The sequence below is a fragment of the Syngnathoides biaculeatus genome, chromosome 9 (assembly GCF_019802595.1).
Source record: "Syngnathoides biaculeatus isolate LvHL_M chromosome 9, ASM1980259v1, whole genome shotgun sequence".
NCBI lineage: Eukaryota > Metazoa > Chordata > Actinopteri > Syngnathiformes > Syngnathidae > Syngnathoides > Syngnathoides biaculeatus.
The window spans coordinates 14,516,391-14,532,339 of NC_084648.1; the positions used below are offsets into that span (position 1 = coordinate 14,516,391).

At 43.4% G+C, this 15,949-nt stretch overlaps 1 protein-coding gene and 1 long non-coding RNA gene across 4 annotated transcripts in view; one reads left to right on the top strand and one right to left on the bottom strand.

Moving 5' to 3' along the window:
- The window catches only part of LOC133506239 (uncharacterized), a 36,770-nt gene that overhangs the window by 12,975 nt on the left and 7,846 nt on the right, over window positions 1-15,949 (bottom strand). The gene's annotated exons all lie outside the window — the stretch shown is intronic.
- Window positions 1-15,949, top strand: part of gna12a (guanine nucleotide binding protein (G protein) alpha 12a) — an 89,247-nt gene that overhangs the window by 4,011 nt on the left and 69,287 nt on the right. For 2 of the 3 annotated variants that reach the window (XM_061830183.1, XM_061830186.1), the window contains exon 1: window positions 5,868-6,304. The gene's annotated coding sequence lies outside the window, so the exon portion shown is untranslated. Of the gene's footprint in view, window positions 1-4,777; window positions 4,959-5,867; window positions 6,305-15,949 lie in introns of those variants that run through there. The other variant, XM_061830185.1, reaches the window with a different exon arrangement.

Sequence of the window (15,949 nt, forward strand, 5' to 3'; positions counted from 1 at the left end):
AATATGGACCCTATTTTGACAATGTGATGTTAAATCCTCTCGCATTTAACAGTGTTTTGAGAAGATTTTTATCGACAATGACGAATTTTCAGGGGCGCTGTCATTTTCGCGAGTCACATGATCTACGTGGCCGTATTTGACGTGTACCGTGTGGTTTCAAACGCTGGATTACATGGGACACTATTATGCCCAGCGCTGATTTCTCGGATTTATCCTCATCAGATGAAGAAATACCAGTATCGGTTGATCGGCAAGACGGAGGAATACTTCCATACAGATTTCAACCTGTGGCTGTAATCAATGTTGAATATTCGGATGGTTCTTCGGGCGGAATGACGCGGAAAAAAACGCCGAAGCTCGGCGAAAGGCCTCCGCCACCACCGAAGCTCAGCTAAAGGCCTCCGCCCCCTGAAAGCTCGGCTCGCGGCCTGCCGCCAAGCTCGCTCGTCAGATTCCGGGTCATTCCCATCTGAAGAACCATCCGGGGCTGTCTGCCCGGAGCTCCTGGGGGCCTTTGTTTACACATTTATGTCGCACGTAGGCCTCCGACTAGTCAGACTCCACGTCATTCCGCCCGAAGAACCATCCGCGGCTGCCAGCCCGGAGCTCCCGGGGGCCTTTGTTTACCCACTTATGTCGTGCATAGGCCTCCGAGTAGTCAGACTCCGCGTCCATCAGAATATTTAACATTAATTACGGCCACAGGTTCAAATCTGTATGGAAGTATTCCTCCGTCTTGCCGATCAACCGATACTGCTATTTCTTCATCAGATGAGGATAAATCCGAGAAATCAGCGCTGGGCATAATTGTGTCCCATGTAATCCAGCGTTTGGAACCGCACGGTACATGCCACATACGCCCACGTAGATCATGTGACTCGCGAAAATGGCAGCGCCCCTGAAAATTCGTCATTGTCGATGAAAATCTCAAAATGCCATTAAATGAGAGAGGATTTAACATCATATTGTCAAAATAGGGTACGTATTACATGACCTATTGATTACACTGTTCATACAAAGCACTGGAATTTCCCCTTTAACATGTTTTGTGATGCTTGCATTGATGGACTGATGGAAGTCTCCACTTTCTGCGGTCCTTTTCCATTCCTCTCTTCAACAAAATGGGTCATCATTAAAAGAAGTCCTCAGGCTCTCAATGGACAGATAAAGGGTAATTTATCTATAGTCTGTTCAAACAGGTCTCTCTCACTATAGGAGCACAGGGACAACTGATAAAGCTGCGTAATTAAATTAAGTGCTTCATTCCATCACCTCTCTTACATGTACCCTCTCCCACACAAAAATTGAGAACAGGCTTGATTAGGCGGATGAATCAAATCAACTGCATTGTCACTTTCTGGGGCATCGGACACTTAAGATTCCAAGTTCAACATTTGTCAGAAGTGTAAAGTGAATCATTTTCACACGGTTTCACTGGTATCAATAGCCTCATTTCACATTCATATTTACCAATTGCAGGTTCCTGTGGTGGCGGTTCAATGGGAGAAAATGAGTCTGTGAACTTGGGTCTCCTAGTTAAGAGAATCAAACCCCAAATTAAAATCATTGGTCGAGTATGTTAAAACACATGAGGAATTTATGTGTGGTAGTAGGAGCAACTCACTTCTATAGCAGATATGTAATTCTAAAAAAAAATACAGTGATACCTTAAGATAAGTAACCCAATTTATGTTTTTTTCAAGATATGAGCCATCATTTAGATTTTTTTTTTTTTTTGGACTTGTGAGTGGCAACTTGAGATATGAGTGCTGTATGGTGAATGTGAGCTTAACTGACTTCACAATAAGTACCACTTTGGCAAACAGCAAAGAATTCTTCAATAAAAGAGGCTTCAAGATGTTTAATGGCACTCGTACTTGAAGTTTTCAGTCAAATTTTAAACAAAACTCAGGGAGTCCGGTATTCCATACTCCAGGAGGACTCCCCGAGGGACACTGTCAAACGCCTACAAGTCAACAAAACACAGACTTAACTCCCATGCACCCTCGAAAACTCCGCTGAGGGTGTAGATATGGTGCACTGTTCCCCGGCCAGAATGAAAACCACACTGCTCCTCCTGAATCTGAGATTCAATTTCCTGATGAAGCCTTCTCTCCAGAATCCCTGAATAGACCTTACTAGGCAGGCTGAGGAGTGTGAGCACCCTATAGTTGGCTTCTTAAAAAGGGGGACCACCACCCTGGTCTGCCAATCCAGATGCACGGTCGCTAATGTCCATGCGACGTTTCAGAGGCATGTGAACCAGGAACGTCCCAAAACATCCAGAGCTTTTAGAAATACCAGAGTCTCTAGACTCTGCTTCCTCATGGGAAGGTGTCTCAGTGGAATTGAGGAGGTCTTCAAAGTATTTGGTCCCTCGACTCATAGGATCCTGAGTTGAGTTCAGCACCGCACCATCTCCAATACACGCAGTTGCCCTCATGGTAGATGACAATTCCCTCAACGCCGTGCTGAAGTCATCATCCATGGCACCACCAAACTCCTCCCACGCCCAAGATTTTTCCTCATTGACCACCAAAGTTCTATTCAGCTTGCCCAGCCTCAGGAGTCCCACTGGCCAAAAAGGCCCAATATGAGTCCTTCATCAGCGCAAGCCCCCCACCTCTCCCACGATGTGTGTGAACTTCTGTTGGAGGTGGGAGTTGAAGCGCCTTCTGACAGACGACTCTGCTGGAAGTTCCAAACAGATCCTCACAATATGTTTGATTCTGCTGGGTCAGACCGGCATCTTCCTCCAACATCGGAGTCAACCCACAACCACGTGGTGAGCGGGTGACAGCTCCGGCCCTCTTTTTAGCTGTGTCCAAGACACGCAGCCGCTAGTCTGATTACATCCAAGCCAATCAATAAACACTTGTGTGCTAATACTGATACAACAAAATATGTGCAAGTGATGCAAAAAGTCTCGAAGCAATGTAAAGTGTCCAGTTGTCTGGTAATATTCATGAATAACTGTTATGCAAATGTTGTAGAGTGATCGTTCCATGATGAATGTAAGAAACAAAAGTACACATGTACAAAATTGAATGATGAACAAAAATGGTTTCATTCAATCTGTGGATCTCTTGAGCGAAGGGATATCATTTCCGTCTCTCTTAATTTCCAGTCTTCTTTTCTCTCGGGAACAGGTGGTCTGACTCGTTTTTATGAATTCTGACATTTTTCACCTCTTCTACTTGGCCTCTGTCCTTTTGTATCTCTTGACCGCTCACCATTCCTTTCATTATTCATGCTGCACTTCACCTTTCCCGCTTTGTGTGTGTGTGTGTGCGTGTGTGTGTGTGTGTACGTGCATGGAGGTCTTTTTCATTCCCCAGTTGTTCGCCAAAGCCACCCAAATCTCGTTTCTCCTCCTGCCATCATTTCCCGCCGTTAACGCGTTCCTTCTTTAACTCCTGCCCTCGGTTGCTTATCTTTCCTTCCACACCTAAACCGCGCAGCCCCGTTTGCTCAGGTGCAAACCTTTACAGGAGGGTTTCCAAAAAATTTTCCACTCCCTTCCATCGTTAATCTCCTGTCTTTTCCTTGTTTATACAGTCAAACCTCCATCTCTTCCCTGACTGGCATTCTTCCTCTCATCCACCCACTCTCAGCCCTCTACTAAACTGTGTGTGTGTGTGTTTTCTCTCAAAAGTGTTCCTGGCTCCGGGACATCATGTTCACTTCTGCGGAGGTTGAAGTGATGACAGCTGCTAATAAAGTATTAAACATTTTTCCTTGAGGGCAAAATGTTTCTTGGGTCAAAATGTTCCCTTCAAGAGGGAAAAGTCACACCATCCTCTAATAATGCTCCACATCCGAATAATTATGACCATCATTATTTATTTATTTTTTTATGGTTGCCATGCTTTTTGGAAAGTACAGTTACAGTATATGGAAGTTCTTGAATAAACGGTATAGTTGCAAGGGCAACCCCCATTGACGCAAGTGATAATTACACACCAGCGTGTAGGTGGAAACCGTGGACTAAAGCAAAGAATAGCAATTCATGGAGGAAAGGATGAAAAATATGTAACCGACACCCGTGTGCCACACCTATAAATGTTTTGGTTTAAATGTAATAGTAGTAACCTATGTAATAATTTAATCCATCCATTTTGTTCACCACTTATCCTTACGAGGGTTACAGGGAGCCTATCCCATCTATTAACAGCAGGAGGCGGGATACACCCTGAACTGGTCCCCAGCCAATCGCAGGGTACATCGAGACAAACAGCCGCACTCACAATCACACCTAGGGGCAATTTAGAGTGTCCAATTAATGTTGTGTGTTTTTGGAATGTGGGAGGAAACCAGAGAGCCCGGAGGAAACCCACGCATGCACAGGGAGAACATGCAAACTCCACACAGGCGGGTCCAGGATTGAACTCGGCACCTCGGAACTGTGAGGCCAACTCTTTACCAGTTTATGCACCGTGCCGCCTGCAATAATTTAAGTGAAATGAAAATAAACCTAATCCCAGAATAGTTTAAATTACATTTCAGACTCATTTTACTATATATATATCCATCCATCCATACATTTTCTTAGCTGCTTATCCTCACAAGGGTCACGGGGCGTGCCGGCGCCTATCCCAGCTGTCAACGGGCAGGAGGCGGGGTACACCCTGAAGTGCTTGCCAGCCAATCACAGGGCACATTGAGACAAACAGCCGCAACCCACAATCACACCTAGGGGCAATTTAGAGTGTCCGATTAATGTTGCATGTTTTGGGATTAATTAATTGGTTTATTTTTGTGCTATTTCTGACTCCAGCCAGGGTTTGTGGGGTTGAAGTATCCCCCTCATTCTTGGACATCAAAGATCTCAATAATTCCTCGCAAAGTTCTGCTGTCACATCAGCGTGAAAAGAGCGACAGCACGGCGAGCCTCATAATGACTGCTTTGATTGGCAATCACACAAATGAACCTCGTCTCGCTGCCCCGCATTCGTACGGTGAGTCACCTCGTCAAAACTCTGGCAATCAACATAAAACAAGACTGAAAAAGTACAAATACTGAACTGGATGTGTTTAGACAGGTTCCTTTGATGGCACCCAAACAAACCCCTAAGCAAATAGAACAGAGAAGTCCTGAGAGCTGTTTTCTGTTTCTGTTTGTCTGAAATTGTCCTGCAACTTGCCGTCATGCATGATCGCCATTTTAAACTCTGCGAATGACTGATAAAGAACTCTGTAAATGCAAAAGAGCTGCAATGTGTCTGCTCCCCAAATTCGACGGGCCCTGAAATGATTTTATTTTCACGATGTCATCCCAACACGAGATGAATACAGTCTCCTTGATTCACATTACAGCGGTGTCTCTTTAAATCCCTGGTAAAGGCCACCTCAGAGTGAGAATAGATTGCAGCTTAGGCAACAGGATGAGTCTGCGAGCTTGTGATCAGGGCAAAAGTCTCAGACATGAAACCTGCTGCATCTTGCACAACTGCAACAATAAACATATTGCTCCATTAATATTCCTCTAGCATTATCAAGAAAAGAACAAGACAACAATGCCAAAAGCGCACATGCAAATATTTAATGGAGCAGGGAATAATCACTGGTGACACATGCAATGAGTGTAAACAGGCCAAATCCTGCATGAACAGTGACTGAAAATAAAATAGAAAACAAAAAGACTCACCAGGGTGTACGTCAGGGGTCGGGAACCATACCTGGCTCTTTTGGTGGTTGCATATGGCTCGCCGAGCCCTCATAACGACACACTGTCCGTGTGATTTTTGTCGTGCAGAGAAGGTTTGTCCTAGTGGCTTTGCCGTAGTTAGGTGTGGGAGGCAACGCAAATGACGTAGAGACAGTTTGCCAGAGTGAGTTGCTGTACTTTTTACGTGGTTGTCGAAGTCCAGTGGTGCAGAAGGGTCTAATGCTGATCTTATCGGAACAACTATTTCTGGAAACGCTTTTGACAAAGGTCGCTCAAAGAAAAGAATACGAGTACCACCGAAGTTTTCAACAAGAATGGACAGCCGTTGTGGAGATGGAGGGTTCTGCTGTGTTTAAATCCACAGATGGGGGGTATGCCAAAGCGTTCGTATCCGACGTTGCGGATCAACATTTTGCCAAGTTCGCATCAAGACAAGATAATCAAACGAATAAAAGACACGCCTTTGTTGGCAAGAACTGTTCGCCATCCTACCAGCATGATAGAAAATCAAATTGAATTACGTTCACGATTAACGGATGGAAATCTCAACGCCTGAGAGAAGATTAATCTGACAGTGTATGAAACAGACTGTTAAGCCGTTAGCAAAACCAGGAAGCACCTGAAGTCGCATTAATGGTAAGACGTGCTTTTGTCATCATTGGTTAGCAACATCATAATGTTATTTAAAAGAATTCAGAGACTGTATTGTACTCTAAAAGTGTTGGTTTGACATAAATGTGCAAATACACTTGTATTTAGTTTTTTTAAATATCGCATGGCTCTTTTGAAATTACGTTTTAAAATATTTGGCATTTATGGCTCTCTCAGTCAAAAAGGTTCCCGACCCCTGGTGTACGTGGTACTGTGAACCTGCAGTTCTAGTGGTCTTGAACAGCATCCAAAAAACAAACATCGATATCATAAAGAACAATAGCCCTACTGCTCTATTGCTGAATGGATAAATCACGTCGTCGAAGGGTTAAAATGTATTGAATTAACCTGGGTTGTGTTTTATCCGTGCACTTGTTGTTTGTCTATGGAAGCGACGGCTACAATCGGAAGTACAAGCCCGGTTTGATTTATTTTGGGACCGCCGTTGTAACACAAACGGGGAAAAAGCTTCGGGATGTAAGTGGGAGGAAAGCTCAACCTGTAATTTATATCAGCAGTTATGATGTTTGTCTCCAGTCTTTGTCAGGGACTAAAAGGGTACACGCATACTGATAATTGGGCCAAATTACAGAATTTTCTCCAGATTCTGATCAAATCAGCAAAGGCCCAATCGTCAGATGTCTCTTAAAGATTGCACAGAGCGAGGATTCTACGAGTGATTTTTACTTGCCCAATCTTCATGAAAATAGTCAGGGTCGACAACTGCATGCATTATGGACTGCATTTGCCATATAAATTGTAGCACGGTGGGAACTGGCTAGCACATCTTGCTTCACATTTATAAGGACCCAGGTTCAAATCTCGCCAATATGGAGTTTGCATGTTCTCCCCTGAGTGTGTGGATTTTGTTCGGGTACTCTGGTTACTCCCACATCCCCTTCAAATACATGGTTGGTACAGTGAAAATGATAAATTGCCCATTGGTGAGAATGTGACTGCGACTGGGTCTCTGCTTTTTTCTGCTCTGTGATTGGCTGGCGACGAGTACGCTCACCTATGGCTCCAATTCAGGTGAAACAAGTCCCGTTAAACACCAAATGCGTGTCTTAGCACACTTTCGGGGTGCTTAAGCACCGCTAAATGGATTCCCACCACCAGTGAAATTTGAGATTTTTTTGTTTACTTTGTCCTTTTACAGCAAGCAGGAAAAGGGTAAAATAAAAAAAAAAACGCTTTACTTGGTTGAAATCTAAGATTTGAACGACAAAATAGTGAAACAGCAGGAAAAACAAGTCCCCAAAATGAGTCCTATATGAATTTGTTTCACGATACGGGGTTGGTTTAATCCAGAAACATGCGACTTGTTCATTTGTATGATCAGAAAAAGTTTTGCGTTTTTATTTTCAGACTACAAACTTTTTCTTTCTGTCTTTTGTCGCCTCAGCATTTAAATAGCATTCATCTGATTTGATGGTTTTGTTTTTTTGTTGACTTTCCCAAATGTGGAAATGAAATTTTATTCAAATATAGCAAAAAGGGCGGCACGGTGGCTCAGCTGGTAAAAGCGTTGGCCTCACAGTTCTGAGGTCCCGGGTTCAATCCCAGACCCGCCGGTGTGGTGTTTGGACGTTCTCCCCCTGCCTGTGTGGGTTTACTCCGGGCACTCCTGTTTCCACCCACATTCCCAAAACATACAACATTATTTGGACACTCTAAATTGCCCCTAGGTGTGACTGTGAGAGCGGCTTTTTGTCTCAACGTGCCCTGCGATTGGCTGGCAACCAGTTCAGGGTGTACCCCGCCTCCTGCCTGTTGACACCTGGGATAGGCCCCAGCACTGTCCGCGACCCTCGTGAGGATAAAGCGGTGAAGAAAATGGATGGATGGATGGAGCAAAAAGTGCTATATAATAGACATTTTAATAGACACCCCTAAATGTCTGATACTAGAATTGCCCCTACCAAAAATTTTAATGTCAGTAAGTATCGACATGCAGATTGTGGGATTTTCTCACATTTAAAAAATCGGTCTTAAAGAATACATATTTTTGACCAATTACCGTTGTCAAAAGGCCTGTCATGGATCTTATGTGTGCGTTATAAATCCTTTCAGCCATTGACACTCTTGCCTGTCTGGACCGCTTGCTTCCCAGGCCAACTACCTATTTTCCCTTTTTCTTTCATGTCATGTGCCATTTCCCCCTCAGCCAATTTAAAACGCATAACCGTATGGTTCCATATAGCGCCTGCCACCCGCATGGGTTAAGTGGACCAGGGCCTTTTGTTTGGGCCGAACACCCTGAGATGCTGTTCATGGCAACAATTATTATCCACTACTTTGGAGTGATATACTGTACCGATGCGGGGAAGGCTGTGAAATCTTTAATACGGTTTCTGACCACTGTTTCAATCACAGAGGTATCGCCACGCACACACACGAGCGCGGATCCCAGCAAAAAGATTACTTTTCCTCTACTGTGGAAATCAATACAAGCCCTCCATCGCTCAATTTAATGCCCAACACCTTCTCCAACAAGCTCGCACGTACCCAAACACGTACACAGACGTACCCAGCAGTGAAGGGAAGTCAGCCGTTAATATTCTGTCGATTCTTACCGGCTCCAACAGACGCTGCGAGAATAAACGTGCGCTTGTCAAAAAGGGAATCCTTATTTTTACAAAATACAAATAAATAGTGTTTTTTGCAATATAATTTGCAGCTACGCGCTGTAAAAGTGTAAAATCAATTCTGGAGATAACGTATTGGGATGTAGAGAAAATCTTCACAGCAATAAACTGGGAAAGAAAGAAATACAGATTCAAAAATGACCAGTATGTATGCCACCAGATGGCTTATGCGTGTAAAGGGCTTCGGAAACCTCAGTATTTTCATTTCCAGGACTCAAAAATACTGGTTAACAACTATAAAAACACCCTCGCACACACACTTACACACACACACATTTTTTGAATTCCACAAAAACGGTGGACACTTTACTAACCAAATTACAGACCTGCTATTCAGCAATGAAAGTTGTATTCATTAGAATCGCCATGACACAAAAAAAAAATTTTTTTGAAGTGGCGGATCAGGTTAGAAAAATGGAAATAAACTGCAGCTCAAGAAACAAATACAACAAATAAGTGGGTCTTTCCTCATACACTGGGGCACAGAGTCCTCCCAAAATAATCTGTAAATATGGGAATTTGCCCAGACACATCCTCGAATATGCAGCTTTAATTGGGGTTATTTCAAACAGAAGACTACTACCTTCCTTGAAAGTGTAGTTGTAGACCCCAGCTAGAGCAGCCGGTACGTGCAAGGTTTTTTACAACGTGTGCTCAAACGTTTTCACGGATTTTAAATGAGATTCACGAGTCCCAGGAAAAACTCATGTTTCCATAATTTGAAGTCAGCCTCGACTGTTGGTGAATCACGGCTCTTTGATGTTTCCGCGTTCATCCTCAGTTGGCGCACGGTGGGCGTGGCAAAAGGCAGGACTGGGGAACACGCTACGACGAAAAGTGCGCAAACCCGTAATGCAGCCAAAAGATCGTATGCAGAAACGGGAGAATATTGCCCCTACTCAGTGGTGTACTGTACTTGAAATGACCAACACGGAACACCATACCGTACTTGTAACTATATATCAACTGACAATCACGAATATCCAGCCACCAGTTATATGTCGTAGTACCAAGACAAACCTGTGAGTGGCAGTGTGGTGCCGCAGGCCATCCTGACTCCTGGAAAATACAAAGAAGGAGCAACAATAGTAGAAGAAACTAGGTGATGACCACAGATCTAAAAAACACAAAAGACTGGATGGCTCATTGGCCACCAAAACTGATGTCACCATCCGCCATCTTGATACTCCCAAAACAACCATGCCGACCTGTGCAACTGCGTTAATCGCCAGTTTCGTGGCTTTGAGAAAACATTCCGCAGGTAAGTTAGAAAGATTTACTTTGACACTGCTAAAGTTTGTTTGTAAGGGGTTTTTTATTTTCTGATGAGCGTAAGTCACTTGAACAAAGTTTTGTTTACGGTTGTTGTCGTTTACTGTTCACTCTCTGCTTCACCTTTATAGGGCGACGGTTTTTTTTGCGAAAAAGCGATGTTAATATTTTCCCAAACTTCATCAGTGGATAAGCAAGAATTTTTTTGGGATGAATTTCACAATACAGAACTCTGCAAATTGAATGTGATTTTCAAATGCGAGGAAAAGTTTAAATTTTGTGTCTGGAAAAAGGACTTCGCAGAGACAACAAATGAACAATGCGTTTAGCGTGTATTTTCCCATTCCGAGTCCTTATTTCCAAAAAACATCTAACTGATTGACTTAAAATGTTGTGTGTTTATGACAAAAAATGCTTCGTTTTTTGCTATGTTATGATGATAGCGCTTCACAGCTTATTTTTGGAAAAGGTAACATGTCATGGAAATCGGGGCCTAGGTAATATGCAAGGTTTCTCGGTAGTCACTGTGTCACTGTCGCAAAGAAGTAACTTTTCACCGGTAATTGTGTTTCAGTTTAACCTTTGTAATTAATTACGATAATTATGAATGTGGAAAATATATCTTTACAATATTATGAAGGTGGGTACCTCCTATTACATATGTATGTGTCAATGTATCTTTTAAACCTTCCTGGGCATGCTGCAAATGTTTAGATTACATTCCTGTTTCTAGGGACCCAAAACATCCCAATTATTTAGATTTATCGCATTGTTTTCCATAACAATGTGTGCATTGTTTACCATGCTTTTTGCCCTGACCAGAAGTCAGAGCTTGTTGACCATTGTGGAACCAACGTTGTATGCAGTCTAGTTTTTATTCTACATCATTGGTGATGACCACACACTTTAGGATTTAGAATTGTAAAGATTGAAAAGCTTTTAACATTTGCGATTCTTTACTGCTTTTGTCCAAGCAGATTGGGGAAGGAAAATCACTCTTACTACAAACCCACACCATAGAATAACAGCTCAGAATAATTTTTGAGAGATTGGGTTGCTATGACTTGAATCAAAAACGGGAATAACACTCAAAACTGTGCGCAATCCACAGTGTTTGTTTATCCCGTCCTTGTCAGGTGTTTTTCTTCTCTTAGTGTTACAAAACAGGCAAAATTCCACAGTGAGTGAGTCTGATTAGTGATGTTGCAAAATTCAAGGCCAAATGATGTGTGAAACAGCGAAAATGAGAAGTCACTGAGAACAAAGACAAAGAAGACGAGCAATGTCCTGCGATGAGATAAGTCAGACCATTATTGACCTTGTTGTAAAGCGCTGTACCTCCTCAAGTGAGGAGTCTGCCAGCAACTCTCGCTTTCCATCAATAGTGCCATTTTCGCAGCACAACAACGACGATTAGCTACAAATTATAGCACAATCCAGCCACGCTGAGAAATAGTCCATAATTAGTGTTCAAATGGGAGGACTGCCTCGTCACCGTAGGCCGCTGTTGTATAAACAACTTGGAGCAAAGCAAAATAAGGAGCTCGACTTCTCATTTCTGCTCCCTTGTTGCTGCGTGAGATCATAAATAAAGTGCACATACTTTCTGTCATATTTTACGACCATCAGCCTTGTAACCAGATGGTCGCGTTTACAGATTTCCCCATATACCGGAGATACAGTATGTATACCATAATTTCCGGCCTATAAACAGCGACTTTTTTGCGGTGATGCAGCTAATTTGTGCATGTTTTCTATCGGCCGCAAGGGGGGCACTCGAGCGGAACAGGTAAAGAGTGAGACCGGTGGAATATATGTGCCGAGGAAGTAACTTTTACTGGCCCTCTTAGCGCTGCGTAGCGATAGCGCTGTGCTAGCGTGTTGCTGCTGTGTTATTGGCGTGTCTCAGTGATATTCACCGCTAAGTTTTATTTTAATCGGCTCTGTTAGCGTTAGCACTAGCGCCGCGCTAACGTTAAACTTTCTGTGTACCGTCTTTGTAAATGTCTTGTGTTTGAATGTGGGTTTCAATGTGGGCACTTGCGGCTTTTACACAGCTGTGGCGTATGTATGTACCAAATGGTATTTCCTTTACAAATGTACTCCCTGCTAAAAAAAAAAAAGGCCTATAGAACATTTGTAACGAATTTCTAAACTATAGAAATTTAGGACCCAAGTCCTATAGAATTTCTATAGAAATTCTATTGTTCTGTAGAAATTCTATAGAAAATCACAGCCAAAAATTTATAGAACAAGTTGTTCTGTAGAATTTTGATAGAATTCTGTTTTCTATAGAATTTTTTTAGCAGGGCTCGGTGAGGTTTACAAGCAGGTGCACTCTGTAGGTCGGGAATTACAGGATATTCCAGATTAATTTCCGCTTAATACATGTTAACGTGACATACTAGAAGAGGGGAGGAGAGAGACTGTTTGCAAAAATTCTGCTTCTTGTCTCTTGAACTGTGTAGCTTTTTTATAGAAGGTGTTTGAGTATTTGAGTCTTTTTGTGGTCTTAGTTTTGTGCTTACTTCACCCCAACGGCCGTGGTCCTCTTGAGCAAGGCGCTGGAAACTGCTTCCTTGTGATCTATGATGCCTTGAATTTTAGCTGCTTAAACAAACTAACTGTTTGCATCTCACCAACTGCTTTGTGAGAGATGATTCGGAAACGCAATTTACAAAACTCAAGTGTGTATCCGCAAACACGCATGCAAGGCATCTTTGCGCCGCTTCTTCCACTCTGCTGTCTTGTTCCCACGTTGTGTGTAAAAATGCCATGCCGAAGTCAGCGCAGGTCATTTTCTGCACTCGGTTTGCGTGTGCGCGTTTGTGTGTGTCAAAAGCACTGAGTCAGAGTAATGGGTTTGCCCAGCCGTCCGTTGCGGTTGTTTTGCCGCTGAAAAAAAAAAAAAAAAAAAAAGAAATCGAGAAAAGTGGTGAGAATGACCAATTATGCTCACGCATTCACTCACACACACACAGAGAGAGAGAGAGAGAGTGAGACACACATTTAGCAGCTGCACACAATGCAGTTGTTCAATACCGCGGTTAACAGCGATTCTCCAGCAAAGCATCTGCTAAAATAACTCTGAGGGTCTATGTATTCTATCCAAATGTACAGAAGGTGGGAGGTTGTGGGTATTTCCGCAGTCATTTCACGCGTAACTGCCGCTGAGCGACGCCACGTTAACATGCAACCTTTCTCTCTCAAGTCACTGTGTCTACCGTCGCCCTGCACTGCAACCTGTCCGAGCCACTTTGTAATCGCACTGCGGCGTCGAAGCATTTCTGCCCCAAATGGACCAGTGACGGAGAGGTGGAAGGCCAAATAGTCCATAATGACATGTTTAAGGTGGTCACACGCTGTGGAAAACGTACTCACGGCGTCCGTTAGCACACTACCGTTTGTAAGGTTAGGGGGTGAGATCAGACCTCCCCCATGGCCAAGTGGGCCACTTCTAGTTCACTTTAAGAAATATTACAGGGACAGCTTCAGTACAGTAGTTAATTCCATCCATCCACCTATTTTCTTTGCTGCTTATCCTCATAAGGATTGCGGGGAGGCGCGGGGTACACCCTGAACTGGTTGCCAGCCAATCGCAGGGCACATAGAGACAAACCGTACTCACAATCACACCTCGGGACAATTTAGTGTCCAATTAATGTTGCATGGTTTTGGGACGTGCGAGGAAACCGGAGTGCCCGGACAAAACCCACGCAGGCACGGGGAGAACATGCAGACTCCACACAGGCGAGGCCGGCATCGAACCCGGGTCCTCAGAACTGTGAGTCCAACGCTTTACCAGCTGCTCCACCGTGCCGCCCGGTGTATTAATTTCGTTGGTAATTATTGGAATAACGTGGGAAAGCTCACAGTATAGCAGTAAGACTTTATTGCGGGAAGGTCCAGCGTACAGGTGGGGCGAAGAGGTGAAAGCAGCAGACCCGAAAGAGCAGTCTTGTTCTTTCTGGCCAAGTCCTTTAGTAGTTTCTGTGTGTTTTCTCAGTTTTTTTATTTTTTTTGTGAAAAAGACATTTCAAATCATGTATTATTGAGCACTTCTATCCCCGTCTATACAATATTTATATTCATATATGGTAGCTCCAAAATGATATTATTGCAGCAGCAATAATCACGCTATGCTCACAGTAAAAAAAAAAAAAAACTCTCATTGGGAAATTGCTGTTCCCTAATTTTAAAATATTTCTTGTCATACTTATTTAATTTATAACATTATAAATTGGATTTTGCAATCTAACTGATTTACTTGCTTGAGTCCAAAAAATTTAACTAAAGAAAACTTTTAAAGGCTAAGCAGGCTTAAAAAAAGCCAAGGACAAATAAATGAAATTATCATGGGACTCGTGACTTAGTTTCATTTCCTCCGCTTAGGGATATTGTAAAAGGATTTGATTTTGCGGAGAAGCCTCTGTAATATCTTTTCATTTGAAGTCCGGACCTTACATTTGAAGAGAGGGAAGGCTGTAAGATGATTTATTTTTGCATTGATGTCCGTATTTGTATTGAGTGGACTGAATTTGTTTTTTCATTTTTGGGACGATTGTAATGTTTGGCGGAGCAATATGTTATAGTTCGATATGAGGAAGGGGAACGCTGTAGCAGCCTCGAGTTAAGCGGCGTGGCTTTATATAATTTTCCATTATTACTATTTAGGAGTCATTATTTTATACCGGGATAAGACCATGACGTTATCGAGGTACATTTGAGTTCATAGTATCGTGATATTGTGTCATTCCTCATATTTATTGAAAATTTCAGTTGGACCGAAGTTTTGAGGGAACGAATACGGGAAAAAATAAACAAGAAAGGACAGAACACTACTTGTAAGAAAACTAAACAGAACAAAGTATAGTGTGAATACTACACTGTCACACTGGAGTCATTTTTATGTAGTGCTACACCCTGCGAGGGAAGAACAGAACAATGTAGGATAGCACAGGAAAGGGACGGGAGGGGAAATGAGCAGGACAAGGCCACAGGGCTGTGGAACTTGAGCGTCATGGGAGTGGCTATTGTCAATTGTAAACATCTGTAGAAGCCAAATGCAAAGTCACAGGACATCCCAAGAAGTTTGCAAGGTCGTGAGAATTGTTCATAGCAATTAGGGAGTGCCCCACCACCGCCAAACAATTGACTCTCCTGGGGTGTGTGTCTGTGAACAGATGCAAGTGAATTGACACTCAAGTGTGCTGGAATTACTGTGCAAGCACGATGGGGACGGAGGACCCCAACCCACCCAGCCAACAAGAGGGCAGGGTCGTCACGCGGGCCCATACAAGAGCAGCCCGGCCGACAGGACACCACAAACGCCGAGGGATTCAGGGCCGTCCATCAGCCCCAACGAAGCGGTTCAAAGTCAGCCAAAAATTTTGAAAGCATGCAGGATAGAGCTGCTGAGACAGTTCTACACAGCGGTCATCCAATCAGTACTGTGTACCTCCATCACAGTCTGGTTTGGGGTCGCCACAAAAAATGACAAACTCGGACTGCAACGGACAATTGAAACCGCTCAACGGACTGTCGGCACCACTCAACCCACTATTGAGGACTTGCACGGAACACGAACTAGGTCCAGAGCAGGCGGGATCCTTTCGGATCCTCCACATCCTGGCCACCAGCTCTTCCAGCTCCTTCCCTCGCTAAAGCGCTACAGATCAATGCAAGTAAAAACCAGCAAGCATTTGAACAG